The sequence below is a fragment of the Coenobita brevimanus genome, chromosome 75, assembly GCF_032717465.1.
Source record: "Coenobita brevimanus isolate Jiangsu-jjx chromosome 75, ASM3271746v2, whole genome shotgun sequence".
Taxonomy (NCBI): Eukaryota; Metazoa; Arthropoda; class Malacostraca; order Decapoda; family Coenobitidae; genus Coenobita; species Coenobita brevimanus.
The window spans coordinates 13,139,161-13,153,805 of NC_137028.1; positions in this window are offsets into that span (position 1 = coordinate 13,139,161).

Here is a 14,645-nt window from a genome sequence, read left to right on the forward strand (position 1 = left end):
GAACTGGATGACTATTGGTCTTCTTAGTCGAAATGCGAGGCATCTTCTCTCCTTAGTCTAGCTCAGTGATTTTTATTTCCTCCCTTCTTTGCCGACTCTTTTTTTTCTCTGAAGCCAAAAAACACGATTATTTCTGGTTCTACATACCTCTCATCCCTCTCCCTTCTCCTCAGCTTTCCTAACTAGTTTCCATCTTTAGTGTCTTTATTCATGGGAGGCCGATGGTTTAATGGTTAACATATCCAGAGCGTTACTGCAAAAAACACACGTTAGATTTCCTGGCCGGTCAGACTCTTGGACGAAGTTGCTTTCACAATGTCCCTGCTGAAACAACACCACAATTTAAGACATCACGTAAACTGATTGTTGTGTGTCGTATCCAGGGGAAGATTGTGACTTGGTAGTCATAAATGATTGCGTCTAGTTGACAGATACTTATTATAAGCCTGCCTCTTCTTCTTTTTCTTCTCTTTCATCATTTTCATCTTCTTCGTCTTCTTCTTCTGCCTCGTCTCTGCGCAGCCTTTTATTAACTTTTCCGATCATTTTTAGAAATTTTCCCCTGTACTTCATTTTCTTCTCACTACTTAACTGCCTTTCTCAACGTTACTTTATCTTATTATATGCTTATGGTACTGTATTTCCTCCCTTCCTTTTTAATTCTCCTTCTTTACCATTCTCTGTCGTTGTTATTTTTTTTCCTTCTTTCAGTATCAGATTCTATTGCTTGTCCCTCCCTTCCCTTCACAACCTCCTCATTCTATCACAAAAGTGCGTCCATCCCTCCAATACCTTCTCCTTCCTTCCTACACATTGCCTATCCCGACCCTTAGCTTTCTTCCTATAGCCACTAGTGTCCCGCTAACATAGCGCTCCTTTCCATTCAGCTTTTCCTGTGCCCAAGATCACTACCCACTGCCTAACTTGATCGTAATCTTTCTTCTTCTGGTCTACAGTTTCCCATCCGTACATATCCTTCCTTTTCTTTAAACCACACCTGTATTTAGGAACACCATCTTTCAACACTAGGCTTCATCTTATTTTGTAGTATCCTCTCTTTCCCTGTTCTTGCCCATCTCGATCTTATCACTTTCCTTAGTTGCCCGTACTCCACTTACGCAGTGCACTTATACCTTTCCTTTAACTTCAGCTTCACCTACATTTGAGAACTCCCCACTTTCAAGACGAAGGCCCATCCTTCAAAATATTTAGTAAATTTTTTTACTTCCGTCCTCTAGGCACCTGCTTCATTCCTTATCTTTCCTCCTTCAGTGTCCTCTCCCTTTCCAGATATTTATTTATCCTGTTAAGTTTCGCTCATATGTAAGACTACATTTCTATCAAGCTTCTGCTGCTTTTTTTATAATCTTTTCTTCTTTCTTCCTCTGGTTACGTAACACTCCTAATCTTTCATCCCCTAGCCACCATCCACCATTTTTTTTTTTTCATATTTCACACCATTTAGCCCTCTTATTACGAAGGCTTATTCTCTGTGCTGCTGTTGCTACCACCCAAAAATTATATCTAGGGGAAGCGCTTGCAGTAAAGGGGGTTGAAAAGTCTATCATAACGTGGAAAAAGTCGTCCAAAAATACCAAGAAGAGGAAATAAAATACTGCCTCGGAATAAAAGAGTGATGAACCCAGTCCACTCCTCCCTTCCCCAGCCCTTCTACCTCTCCTCCCGCCTCCCTCAGCGTCATTCCTTCTCGACCTACGTCACATAAAACCACTCCAATTACGCCATGACACCCGCACGCCCCAAGCTATTCGCCTGGGTGAGGGCAAAAGGGACACTCATTCCTCCTCATCCCCACCCGGCCACGTCCCTCTTGCCCCAGGACAGGCAGGAGGCGCGGGTGACAATTGATAACGTCGTGTGTAATACTGTGTCCCCGAGACTCCTTTTATTTAACCCAGGCCCCGAGGAGTGATATTTTATAATCCCGTATCACTTTCGATTACCGTGCGGTTTTTCCGGGGCAGAGGTGGGACAAGGCGATTACACGGTTTGGAATGGTCATTACGGTGAGCAAACAGCCTGAGGTGTAATGTTATTTACCGCGGGGGAGGAGGGGCGGGGGAGGTGGTGGTGCGGCCAGGTGTATTGTGCTACCTGGATAACGCGGACAGGTGACTGGCTGCTGCTGCTGCTCTGATGATGCCGTCACTGTTATTCTGACAGTTACGGACACACCCAGCAGGGTATCGAATAACACACACTGACATCTGGGGCGTTATCTATAAACTTTCCTACGGCTAATTTGCACATAAGATTACTTGCGTATACTTTTGTCTTCACGCTTACAGTTACCAACTTTTCACAATAAACTAGAGCAAATACTGAGGCGACAGACTGCGAAAAGCAAAACAATCTATAACATTTAACAGCTACAAATGTTTATCATAAAAACTGGTACGGTTCTTTTATAAATATAGCCAATGTGGCGGTAGCCTCTCAGAGGTTGTTCTTCACATTAGCTGTGAGGCAATGCGTTCTCCCGCCGTGAAGGAGAAATTATACTAGGAAACTGACATACACAGAGAAAACTGTGAAAGAGCTTTTAAATATATCCTACAGCCATCTCCCGTTTATTTCGCATAAATGACTCGCTCACGTATAAAATTTTACTGGCACAATCCGTAAGCCTTATAACGACTACTCAAGATTTAATAAAATTGTCTAGCAATGGTAGGAATAAATTAGTTAAGATTTTTCGCCCACTAACAGAGTTAGAAGTGACTGCCTATAATCCTTTGATAACGGAGAGCAACGCTTGAGCTGAATACAGTCACTTGGTGACAGCCTGCATATTATAATCAGAAGTTCTCATATCATGAAGACGTTAGCGTAAGTGTGGTACATCCGGAGTACCTTCTCGTCTTGGAGATCACAGGCTTTCATATAAGAAATTTAGCAGAGTTTTTTGGTCTTAATTATTCTTAGAAGCTTCAATAATTGTCACTTACCGCTGTCAGTATCATCCAATGTTTCTTTAATTCATACAATGCACTTATATATACGATGACAACAAGTAAATGGTTCAGCATTCACGCACCTTCCCCTCCTTCACCTCTCTCTCTCTCTCTCTCTCTCTCTCTCTCTCACACACACACACACACACACACACGAGACAGAACAGTTCAGCGAGCATTATTCAGCACATTAAACGTGGCTAGTGTAAGCGCAGTCTGCTCCTACAATCAAGGGGGAATAAAAGAGCCCAATACATGATAATACAGTACTTCCAACCTACCATGCTCATCCCACACCTAATGAGAGATAATGTGGCAAGGTGTGTGGAGAACAGGTGAGGGGGGCTAATGATATACACCGAGAGAGAGAGAGAGAGAGAGAGAGAGAGAGAGAGAGAGAGAGAGAGAGAGAGAGAGAGAGAGAGAGAGAGAGAGAAATTAACAGAAGAATTATACATCGTCAGGAACTACTTTTACTTACACTTTTGTCCTGTATCCGTGACGTCCAACATATGTACGTCTATACGCGTAACACACATGGGGGTACACATGGGGACAAGTGTACATGGGCTGGTATTGTACTCTCACTTGTACACGAGCAACCAACAGGTGTACAGATATAAATTGTACCTCCCCTTTCCACAACACCCCAACTGTGAGGTAGGTTAAAACACACACACACACACACACACACACACACACACACACACACACACACACACACACACACACACACACACACACACACACACACACACACACACACACACACACACACACGTACAACACATCACTGAGTGCATAACCGAAATTTCTGATAGTGTATGTTCATTAATTGTGTGTATGTGTGTGTGTGTGTGTGTGTGTGTGTGTGTGTGTGTGTGTGTGTGTGTGTGTGTGTGTGTGTGTGTGTGTGTGTGTGTGTGTGTGTATGTGTGTGTGTGAGCTGGTTTCATTGTGAAGTAGAGGGGCACTCAATGGGACGCATCTCTCCAACAAGGGCAACGAAATTTCCAAACCACTCTTCATAATGGGTTAGGTTTTCTCATCATTGATTAGGGTTTCGCAAAAAGTGTTTTCCTGATCCAGAATCTGTTGTACGATCCGGATCGGTCCCCAGTGTCAGTCGATTGTTCCCTGGACCATGGGCTATTTACCCACCAAATTTGGTCCAAATCTCTCTTTTATTTTTGAGTAATCCTGCTAACAGACAAACGAACAAACAAACAGAAGTGAAAACATACTCTCCTTGTCGGAAAGAATTAACTTTTTTCGCCTTGATTTTTATTCCAATACAGAAGTGTACAGTACATGTTTGTGTATGAAAGAGAGAGAGAGAGAGAGAGAGAGAGAGAGAGAGAGAGAGAGAGAGAGAGAGAGAGAGAGAGAGAGAGAGAGAGATTCATGCACAGTACCTGTACACGTATGTGTATATATCTATCTATACAGGTTGTCCACTATGTTGTAAACATACGAAGAACAGCGTTATACCTCCTTAAGGACAATGGCATATTATTAGATGAGGAAGCATTCCTAAGAGCTCCCTTTCAGTCAGTCACTCGCTAAGGATTTTCGGAAACGAGGTTCTTCACTCCAGTAAACTTTCGCAAAGCGCCTTGTTAGGACCCTGTGCTCCTTCATCTACCACGTAATTTTATGCTCATTATAGATGTTTTTACGGCCAGTCGATTTTATTTACCGCAGGGGAGTTTTTTGTAAGACAAGATAGAAATAAACAGACCCAAGTTTTCTTTAACCCCTTCAGCCCGGTGACGTAGTTTTTAGTTTGCTCTTATTACCTGAAGACTATTTTGTGTACTGTAGGAGAGATTTTCCGAATATCATGGGTTAGGTACAGCCTATATTAATCCCTTCAAGATTAGAACTCTTACCTTAACTGAGAGAAATTGGATACAGAGAGAGAGAGAGAGAGAGAGAGAGAGAGAGAGATTAAAGTAATATAGCATCATTTGGTTGAAGTAGTTAACGCCTTCACCACCAGGAGCACTGCATTAACTTCTGATTCTCTCATGGTAGGTGGGGTAAAGTTTTAGTAACGTCACTGCATCAAGCTTAATTACCTTGCTGCCAATGGATCTCCTGCTCCCCTACTTGTCCATCAATTAGCACCTGAACACGGCACACCTGATCAATTAGCAGGGACAATAATGATTACCTAATGACTCAGCGCTGACTAACTTGCTGAGTAATTGTAACAAATGACTCGTCAACACAGTGACTGATTGACCAAACCACACCTCTATCTGTGTGTGTGTGTGTGTGTGTGTGTGTGTGTGTGTGTGTGTGTGTGTGTGTGTGTGTGTGTGTGTTCATGTAAACGTAGTTAGGCAAGTTGTAACTTTTAATGTAGTGGCATATCTTCCATCTGTGGTCCCATACTTCCACACACACACACACACACACACACACACACACACACACACACACACACACACACACACACACACACACACGTAAGCGCGCGAGCGCTCATAAACACATACATTCGTATGCAAGCAGTTATACACACACAAACACATATGTGCAAACACAAATAAACAAGCAAACAAACACACAGATACACACTGTCAGAGGCACACAAACACTTACATATTCGTACACACAAACACTTTCATATACATGTACACACACACTCATATATACGTACACACAAACACTCCCACTCCCACCATACACAAACATTCGTAGACAACAACAATATCGTAGACAACAACAATACCGTTTGTACAAAGTCAGCGTAAGCTTTAGCACACATCCGGTACAATACTTTCTTACAATGATAAGTATTTACAGTAACGTACAAGCAATTATCCTTCATGTCCATACAGATAAATCGATGACATTTACTGTACTGTACACGTAAACATTCACACACACACACACACACACACACACACACACACACACACACACACACACACACAAATCCCGTAAAGACACACATGTGTCACAGGTGTGTGTGTATGTGTGTGTGTGTGTGTGTGTATCACCTGTCGGTATACAGGTGTGTGCCAGGGTTGAGGGAGCTGTGGGGGGGCCATGTATATTTTACTTCCTATGTTTTCTTCATACCTGCCATTTTGTCAGGTTATCTGTCTAGTTTGGCTCTTACCCTAATTTCTTAAAAGCAAAACATCTTTCTCTAGTTGATTCATGTCGTTTGGATGTACAAGGTAAAAAATAGGCTTTATCATACCGAGGGCGTTAGCCGTTTCATTACAATTATACCTTTCAAAATGTGTTATTCCTACCACCAGCCGATGTCATTTAGATTAGGAAATGTCTCCGCTCTGAAAAGATTTAAAAAAAAAATCCTTCCAGTGCAAAAAATCCCTTTTTTCTCGGTCATATCATCAAGTACAACAAGGATAAACCAGGGAAGTCATCGAACCGGAAAGATGAAAATCATATCATCTTGTCATTTCCTTCTCTATGCTGTGCTTGTACCTCATTACTGTGCTGGTACAATGCTGAGCTGTAGTTTATGTTCACTGCTAATCCTACCCTTGACAGGGAGAAGTCACAGCCAGGGTTTCACAGGGCAATGTCACGTATCATCCGTTATTAAACTGGGGGCAAGACTTTGTTTGACTATAGAGGGAACAGTTCACAAAGACATTGTAGAAGGAACTGTTCTCGACGGTGCTGTTAGAGAAGCTTCGAACGACAAACAACAGGTCTTCGTTTGGTGCTAAACCATGTCTACGACCTTCTCTAACCCACGGACAAGGGTAGATGGTGAGCAGAAACTACGGCTCCCAATTGTATCTATCAGTTTGAATTGTTAATTCCTGTGATTTACTGTTACGCTAAAGTTCCTCCCCTTATGGTACATCTGTGCTGTGCTGTTACATCTGTGCTGTGATATTACCTCTGTCCTTTGCTGTTATGTATGTTCTGTTACCCCCGTGTTAGACTATTACCTCCTGCCCTTTGCCTTTCTGTTACATAAGAATTGTGGTTGCCTCTGTTCCCTGATGTTACTTCTGCGCTGTGCTGTTACTTCTGTGCAGTACTGTTACATCTCTGCTGTACTCTTATCTCCCTTCAATTTACTGCCTTGCTTTGCTATTCTGTTAAAGCTTTTATCCTGCTGTTATCCCTGTTCTGTGCTGTCGTGTCTGTGTTGTTGTCTCCCTTGCGTTGCTTTCGTCTTTACTTCAGAGCATTCTTTAACATTCATGCAGAGCTGTCACGCTAAAGTGCAGACATTTCTATTACCTCCATACAGGGCTGTTACCTCCCTACTATGCTATTGTCTACGTGTTGTGCTGTTCTGTCCCTTGCTGTTACTATGATACTATGCTGTCATCTTTCTTACCAGTCATATTTGCTGTTATGAAGTACTATATTCATTTACTTACATTTGACATTGATATACTGTCTGTTCATGTACTTCCATTTATATCTCCTGCCCCATGACTCTTTTCCCATCCTTTCTCTGTTCCTGTTCCTCCTTTGTGCTAATTCCGCTTGTTTTTACTCCCAGCTTTTTTTTTTTTCATATCTGTCCTTATCTTACACTTCCTGAATCAAACAAAATATCCCTTGTAACGCATGGAGAGCTGTCGACACACCTCCATTTGCAGTATAACACAGACGAATAAAAAATAACATTATACCTTTGTCCAGATACAGCATGGTGAGAGAAAATAGTAGTACATGTAAAGTCTGACGTCACTCACAGTTACGACATCAGACATAGGGAAACAAGGCAAGAGATACGTTGAGCCATGGCGACAAAAGCTTCCTCTACGCCGACAGGAAGTATGCGTATCCTGTCAGTGAGGAAGGGAGGGCAATCCACAGTTGGGGGTGGTGTATGGTGGTGGTGGTGGTGGTGGTGAATGACGAACGTGGTGTTGGTGATGAGTAGTGACCGTGGTGGTGGCAAACGTGATGCTAAATGTGGGACTGATTGCAGTGGTGGTGATCACGAATGTGGCGTGGCGAATGTGGTGGTGGTGAATGTGGTACTGAATGTAGTGGTAATGGAGGTGGTGATGACGAATGTGGCATTGGTGATGATGATAATGAACGTGGCAATTGTGGTGGTCTCGATAAATATGGCGATGGTAGTGGTGATGATAATGAATGTGGCGGTGGTGATGACTGGCGATGGCAGCGATGATGGTGATGAACAGAACACCAAATAATAGTCGGAACACTCTGTTTCTTATACTGTTTATGATTCCACATTTTCCGCTGTGTTCTGCTTCCCTCGGAGTGTTCATTCCCCTATCCCCCCACCTACGCAGTAGAGCACACCACCCTGTGTGGGTGTGTGTGTGTGTGTGTGTGTGTGTGTGTGTGTGTGTGTGTGTGTGTGTGTGTGTGTGTGTGTGTGTGTGTGTGTGTGTGTGTGTGTGTGTGTGTGTGTGTGTGTGTGTGTGTGTGTGCAGTACCTTCCGTAACGTCACACACACACACACACACACACACACACACACACACACACACACACACACACACACACACACTGCAGTGCAGCTGTCCTGTGTCATCGTACACCGCCAGGGTCGTATATTTGTCCTTCACCTGCAGGGTGTCATCAGGCCGACGTACTAAGAGGATCTCCAACAATGAGATGCTTAAGAAGAAACTGAGAAAACATTGCCATTATCACTTGATCATCATTTTGTACATCCAACATGAACGTTTCCGGAGATAAACAGTCTGTAGAAATTTCGTCTCGTCGTCAAGACCACCACGTGTAAATGTTTTGGTTAATCCGCAATGGGACTGAGGCTCCTCTTAATCTAAACTTTTCTGCATTCTCGGGAATAACCTTGGTTACCCTAATTCAGTATATCGATCTCTTCTAGTCAACTAAATACTTGGCCATGTTCTTAATATGTCAACTAGATACTCACTATCCTATTCTATTTTGTCAACCCTCAACCCTCTCTCACAACAACACAATGTACCGTTTCACGTAATTGCCTTACTTCAGTCTGTCTTCCTGTGTCAGACTATGTTTATGATACAGCCAACGGGAGGTGAGCTCTTATGCACCTTCTTCGCTTCTAGGAAAAACCTAACCGTCTCACTAGACTACCCACCCACTGCTTTGGGAATATTATCATCGTCATCAAAACCTCCAATTCCCCTATAGTGCTTCACTGGATTACCTGGACATCAGAAACAGAAAATAAGACACTAAACTACATCTCTTCCTGTGCGGATACTGACACCAAATGCCGGATGAGTCTGGGACATGCACGTGTTTTGTTAAGACTTCATTTATCATACTGGAAAATATACGATATCGACAGAGACACACGCGTAAGTGCATATATCTTTCTCTCAATCTACATTCCATTATATGTAAGAAAGTCCTGAACATCCTCATATTCTATCAGATTTCTCGCTGCAGACATGTATACTCCTCCTATAACATTCAGTGGTAATAAGAATATCACCGAAGCTTAGCACTTAAAAGGACGCCACAGTTCAGTTTGCCACGGTCTATTCACAGCGACAGGCACCTCGCTCTACCGCTTCATAAACATATATTGGACGCACTTGGCTTGGGTGAGGAGGCTGGTCTGGTCTGGCCTGGGCTGAGTTAAGCGGTGCAGTAGGTGGCTCTCTCACTATTCTGACCTTCGCCACCCCACCTCTAGTGACCCTCAGCCCCGGATGTGGATGAAGCTCATGTGTTTGTTGTGACGTCAGCACCATAACTACCAGTACTTAATCCAGCCAGCTACTTGCTCCAATGCCACAACCATCATCATCATCGCTATCAAAAATGATCCCAACCGTAATCCGACTTGCTCCAACACAACCTTCACCATTGCATGTAACACAAACCGAACATAACAATGAGCTCATTCATTGTATTAACACCATTATCATCACCAGTCCCGCAACTACTCGTACATGCCACAACAATCATAGTTAGCTGCTTACTTCTAAACTGCCATCATCATCACTACCAGAAAATGTCACCAACACCATACTGTTGTCACATAATCGCCACTACCATCCACTACTTCTGCTGGTACTACTACCACAACAACTACTACTACTACTAGTAAAAATAATAATAATAATAATAATAATAATAATAACAATAGTAGTAATAGTAATAATAATGACACCATCACTGCTAACAACATTATCACACTGTTGTCATCACATCTACCTTCACGACCACACTACTAGCACCATTACCACCAAACAACTAGCACGTCGTCACCATGCCACTAGCACCATCATTGTCAGCATTATAGCACTACTAGCTACAGTTGTTGTCAAACCAATCATCACTCATTATTCCTATAACATTGCTTCATAGCTACAACCAACTCTATCATCATCGTAATTGCAGTTACTCCTACTGACTTATAAGACATTAAGGTCCTAGTAGTAATGTGACAATGAAAAGAATGAAACTGTGGATATGCTGAGAGAGAGAGAGAGAGAGAGAGAGAGAGAGAGAGAGAGAGAGAGAGAGAGAGAGAGAGAGAGAGAGAGAGAGAGAGAGAGAGAGAGAGAGAGAGAGAGAGAGAGAGAGAGAGAGAGAGAGAGGTGAGCTAACAATGGAAGTGCAGATGGCAGTGGGTGTTGTGGTGATAGTGGCTGTGATAGTGGAACGGCAGTATAGGTGACGATGATGGGGGTGATAGTAGTATGGTGGATGGTATCGGTAGGGATGATGGTGCCAGGGTAAAAAGTAATGGTGGCAATCATGGTATTTACGGGTGGCTCGGAAAGAGAGAGAGCGATGTGCCTGATGTGGTTGTTTCACACGAGTGTTCCAGTTTGTGCTACTGCATCCATGGATCAAGTATTTGTATGTGCACGTATATATGTATGCGAAAGCTCACACGAGGAACTAAAGCTGCATTTTTAAAACTGTATACCATCGAGATACTGAGATATATCTTAACAAATAAAGCGATTTCTTATAGTTTATACAATACAAGGAAAATAAACCTCATAGTGTTGTGAGATATAAAAGGAGGTGTGCCATGGTTGAAAACAAGTGAAGGTAGGTGCCTGGCATATTCTCCGGATGGCATTATATGATCCAAACAGCTCCAATTATTTCATGGGGGACTCAAATCCCTAAGACAATTGACCTAATTGACTGGCGCTTTATATCAATGAGCATCAGGAGTCTACACGACGATTTATATGGGACGATAGTCGAAGAGGTTAAATTTATGAAGCTAACAAATAAGCAAGCATCTCGCAGTGTAGACGTGCAGATAAAGACACTCCTCACTCACTGATCTGCTCTACAGCCACGTGAATCTGTTAACTCGGGTCGCGGAAACTTGGATAGTGTGATGTGAAGCTGTGCTTCATGGGCCTCATATTTAACAGGAGTGCTCTCCTAGTTACTTATTCACCTCAGCGGAAAAGGAAGGGACGGAAAGATAGAAGGAAGGAGAGGGTGAAAACAGAAGGAAAGGAAAGAAAGAAAAAAGAAAGTGAGGAAGCAAGAAAACTCAGGACGTAACTCAAGATTCAGTTACTGCATCTTCTAACATTTCTCTTTCCTTGAGCTCCTTTGGGGTTCATTCTTTCTCGACAAAATTATCCATCCTGTGAGAACGCATCTTGCAGGCTTAGCGGTTTGAGTGTAGTGAAGGTATATTTCAACACAATCCTCGACGAAGGAAAGTATCAGTGGGGTAGAGAAATGGTCGTGGAGGACTAGGAAATAGATGAGATGACCTGGAATTGTGACTACCCCTTCTTGTAATTCTGTTGGCTTTGACAACTGACAAAAATTCACCTAACAACCATTGAATTTAAAACACTGCATATATGAAGCCAGACAGAGAACGTGACAAATAAGTGCAGCTATTACGATGGTAGGATAATGAAAACATTTGACGTCACGCTTTCACGCCTGGTGTAGGACCGAATGAAAAGTTGCTGAAACTGAAATCTTCTCTGTGAAACATAAAATGTTGGAGTAAAAAAAAGTTAATACGAGCTTATGAAAAAATAAAAAGAAATAGCTTATATGTATAGATCAAGTCAAGGCCAAGGGCAACTTCATAACTAGTTAAATTTTATAACTTCCTCTTTAGAAGAGCAACACTGAGAATTGCATTTTTATTCGTGGATGATGTCAACAGCTGTGGTGGGTCGTCACCCTTTTATCATAAAGATAATGGTGGAAATCACAGCAGATCTGGTACTGACAGAATAGTGGAACTTGAAATAGTAATAATCAGAGTGGTAGAGGATAATGGTGGCAGTGGGGTGTGCTGATTGTAGAAAGAGGACATATGCTAACAATAATGCTCCTTAGGTTCCAGGCACTGACAGAGGTGCATGTGGTCAAGTTAATGGTACCATTTGTTTTGATGGTGATATTCACGGTATCAGCAAAACCAGTATTATTGATGCACAATGTTGTGATGTTAAAACGAAGGTAGATGTGGGACAGAGAATGCACAGTAGTAATGATAACTGTGATAATCGAAGGGACTGTCATGGATGGTGTGATGCTAGTGGTCAGAAAAAATCAAAAGTTGTAGTGATGGATGACGCGGCGCTGTAGGCAGTCATGACATTTAATTTTCTTATGTGTCAGGCTCCAGGCATAGATGTGACACTCCAATCCCTGAACCCCAGTGTGTTTTTTATGACATGTCACAGTGTATTAAAGAAGATGACTGTTTTATCAAAATCCAAGTACAGGTAAGTGATCCAGCATGAGATCGAATTTTCATGCTTTAAAACAGCAAACCACTTCTCTAACCACCAGGTTAAGCGAATGTGATACTGAGTAGAAATTTTTTATTAGTGGTGGTGCTAAGAGTGATCATTGCTTTCGTGGTATTAGAAGTGGTAAAGGTAATGGCAGTGGTGATACTGAAGGTGGTAAAAGTAGTACCGATAGCAGTGGTAAGTAACTGTGGTTATAAAATCCATCAGGGCGATATTATCAGTGGTGGGAGTACAGGATATGGAGATGGTTGTAACAGAGATGGTGGTGGTAGCGGTGGTTGTGGTAGAAGAGGTGGTAGTAGTAGTGGTTTATGCGGTAACTGTGCTTGTAGAGGTGGTCGTGGTGGTGATGGTGGTATTAAGCGTGGTGGCAGTGGTGTTGATGATGTGAGAGATGGTGGTTGTGATGTTGATGGTAGTACTGGTGGCAGTAGTACCGGTACGGTTGGTGGTAGAAGTAGTGGTGGTAGTACTGGCAATGGTGACAGCTAGTAGTGTTTTTAGAAGCAGGGGAGTAGTGGTGGTAGAAGTGGGGGTGGTAGTAGTGGTTGAAGGGGAAGTAGTTGTGGTGGTAGAGGTGGAGGTAATGGTGGTGGTAGAATGGGGGCAGTAGTTGTAGAGGTGGGGTTAATAATGATGGCAGAGGTAGAGGTAGTAGTGAAGGTAGAGGTAGGGGTAGTGGTGGTGGTAGAGATGGGGGGTGTAGTGGTGATAGACATGGAGGTAGAAATAGTGGTAGAGGTGGAGGTAACAGTGGTTATGGAGGTGGGGTAGCAATGTTGGTAGTGGTGGTAGAGGTAATTATATTGATGGCAAAGGTGGTGCTGGCTGAGGTGAGAATGGTAATGGTGGTAGACGTGATAGGAGCGATGGTAGAGGGGTGGCAGTACTGTAATAACTTGTGACAGAAGTGGTGATAGTTGTGGCAGTGAAGAAGACTGAGGTGGTGGTAATGTTGAGGGTAATTGTAGTGGTAGTAGTGGTGGTGAGAGTAGTGGTGATACAGATAGCGATGGTGCTAGAGGCGGAGGTAGCCTAATAGTGGTGGTAGAGGCTGTGATGGCAATGGTGAAAGTAGTAGTGATTTTGATGGTATAAGTGATGATAGTAACGTTCTTGGAGGTGACTTTGATGGTGGTAGAGGTGGTGGTAGTGGTGGTAGAATTTTGGCAGTGAGTGTAGAGGAGGTAGTAGTGGTGGTGGTAGGAGTGGTGGTGGTAGGAATGGTGGTGGCAGAGGTTGTGGTGGTAATGGAGGCAAAAATGGAGATGGAGGTAATGACTTTGATGGTGGCAGAGGTGGTGGTAGTGGTGACAGAACTTTGGCAGTGAGTGCAGAGGTGGTAGGAGTGGTGGTGTGAGTGGTGGTGGTAGGAGTGGTTGTGGTAGGAGTGGTTGTGGTAGGAGTGGTTGTGGTAGGAGTGGTGGTGGTAGGAATGGTGGTGGTGGAGGTTGTGGTGGTAATGGAGGTAAAAATGGAGATTGTAATAGCAGAAGTGGTGTTCCTGGTGATAGAAAGGTGGAAGAGGTAACGGTCGAGGTGGAAGAGACTGTGCCAGATGTTGTAATGGTGATATATATAGTGACAGTGGTGATAGATGTGGTGGTAACGGTGGGGAAAATGATGGTACTATGAGAAGTGGTGATGACAGAGGTGGGGGTTGTGGTGTTGAAGGTGAGGGTAGTGGTGTTGAAGGTGAGGGTAGTGGTGGTAGAGGGGGATTTTGGTTGTGGCAGTGGTGGTAGAGGTGAGGGTAGTGGTGAGGGTAGTGGTGGTGGTAGTGGTGGTAGAGGTGGTAGACAGGGGTCGTAATAAACTCGAGTGATGAAGTACAGGCACAATAAACCGGTGTGGGGAAGTCTGGCCTGGCTACCTGATGGGCATGCAGGTGGTGGTGGAGATGGTATAGTGGTGGGAGTGATGGTGGTGATGGTATAGTGGTGGAAGTGG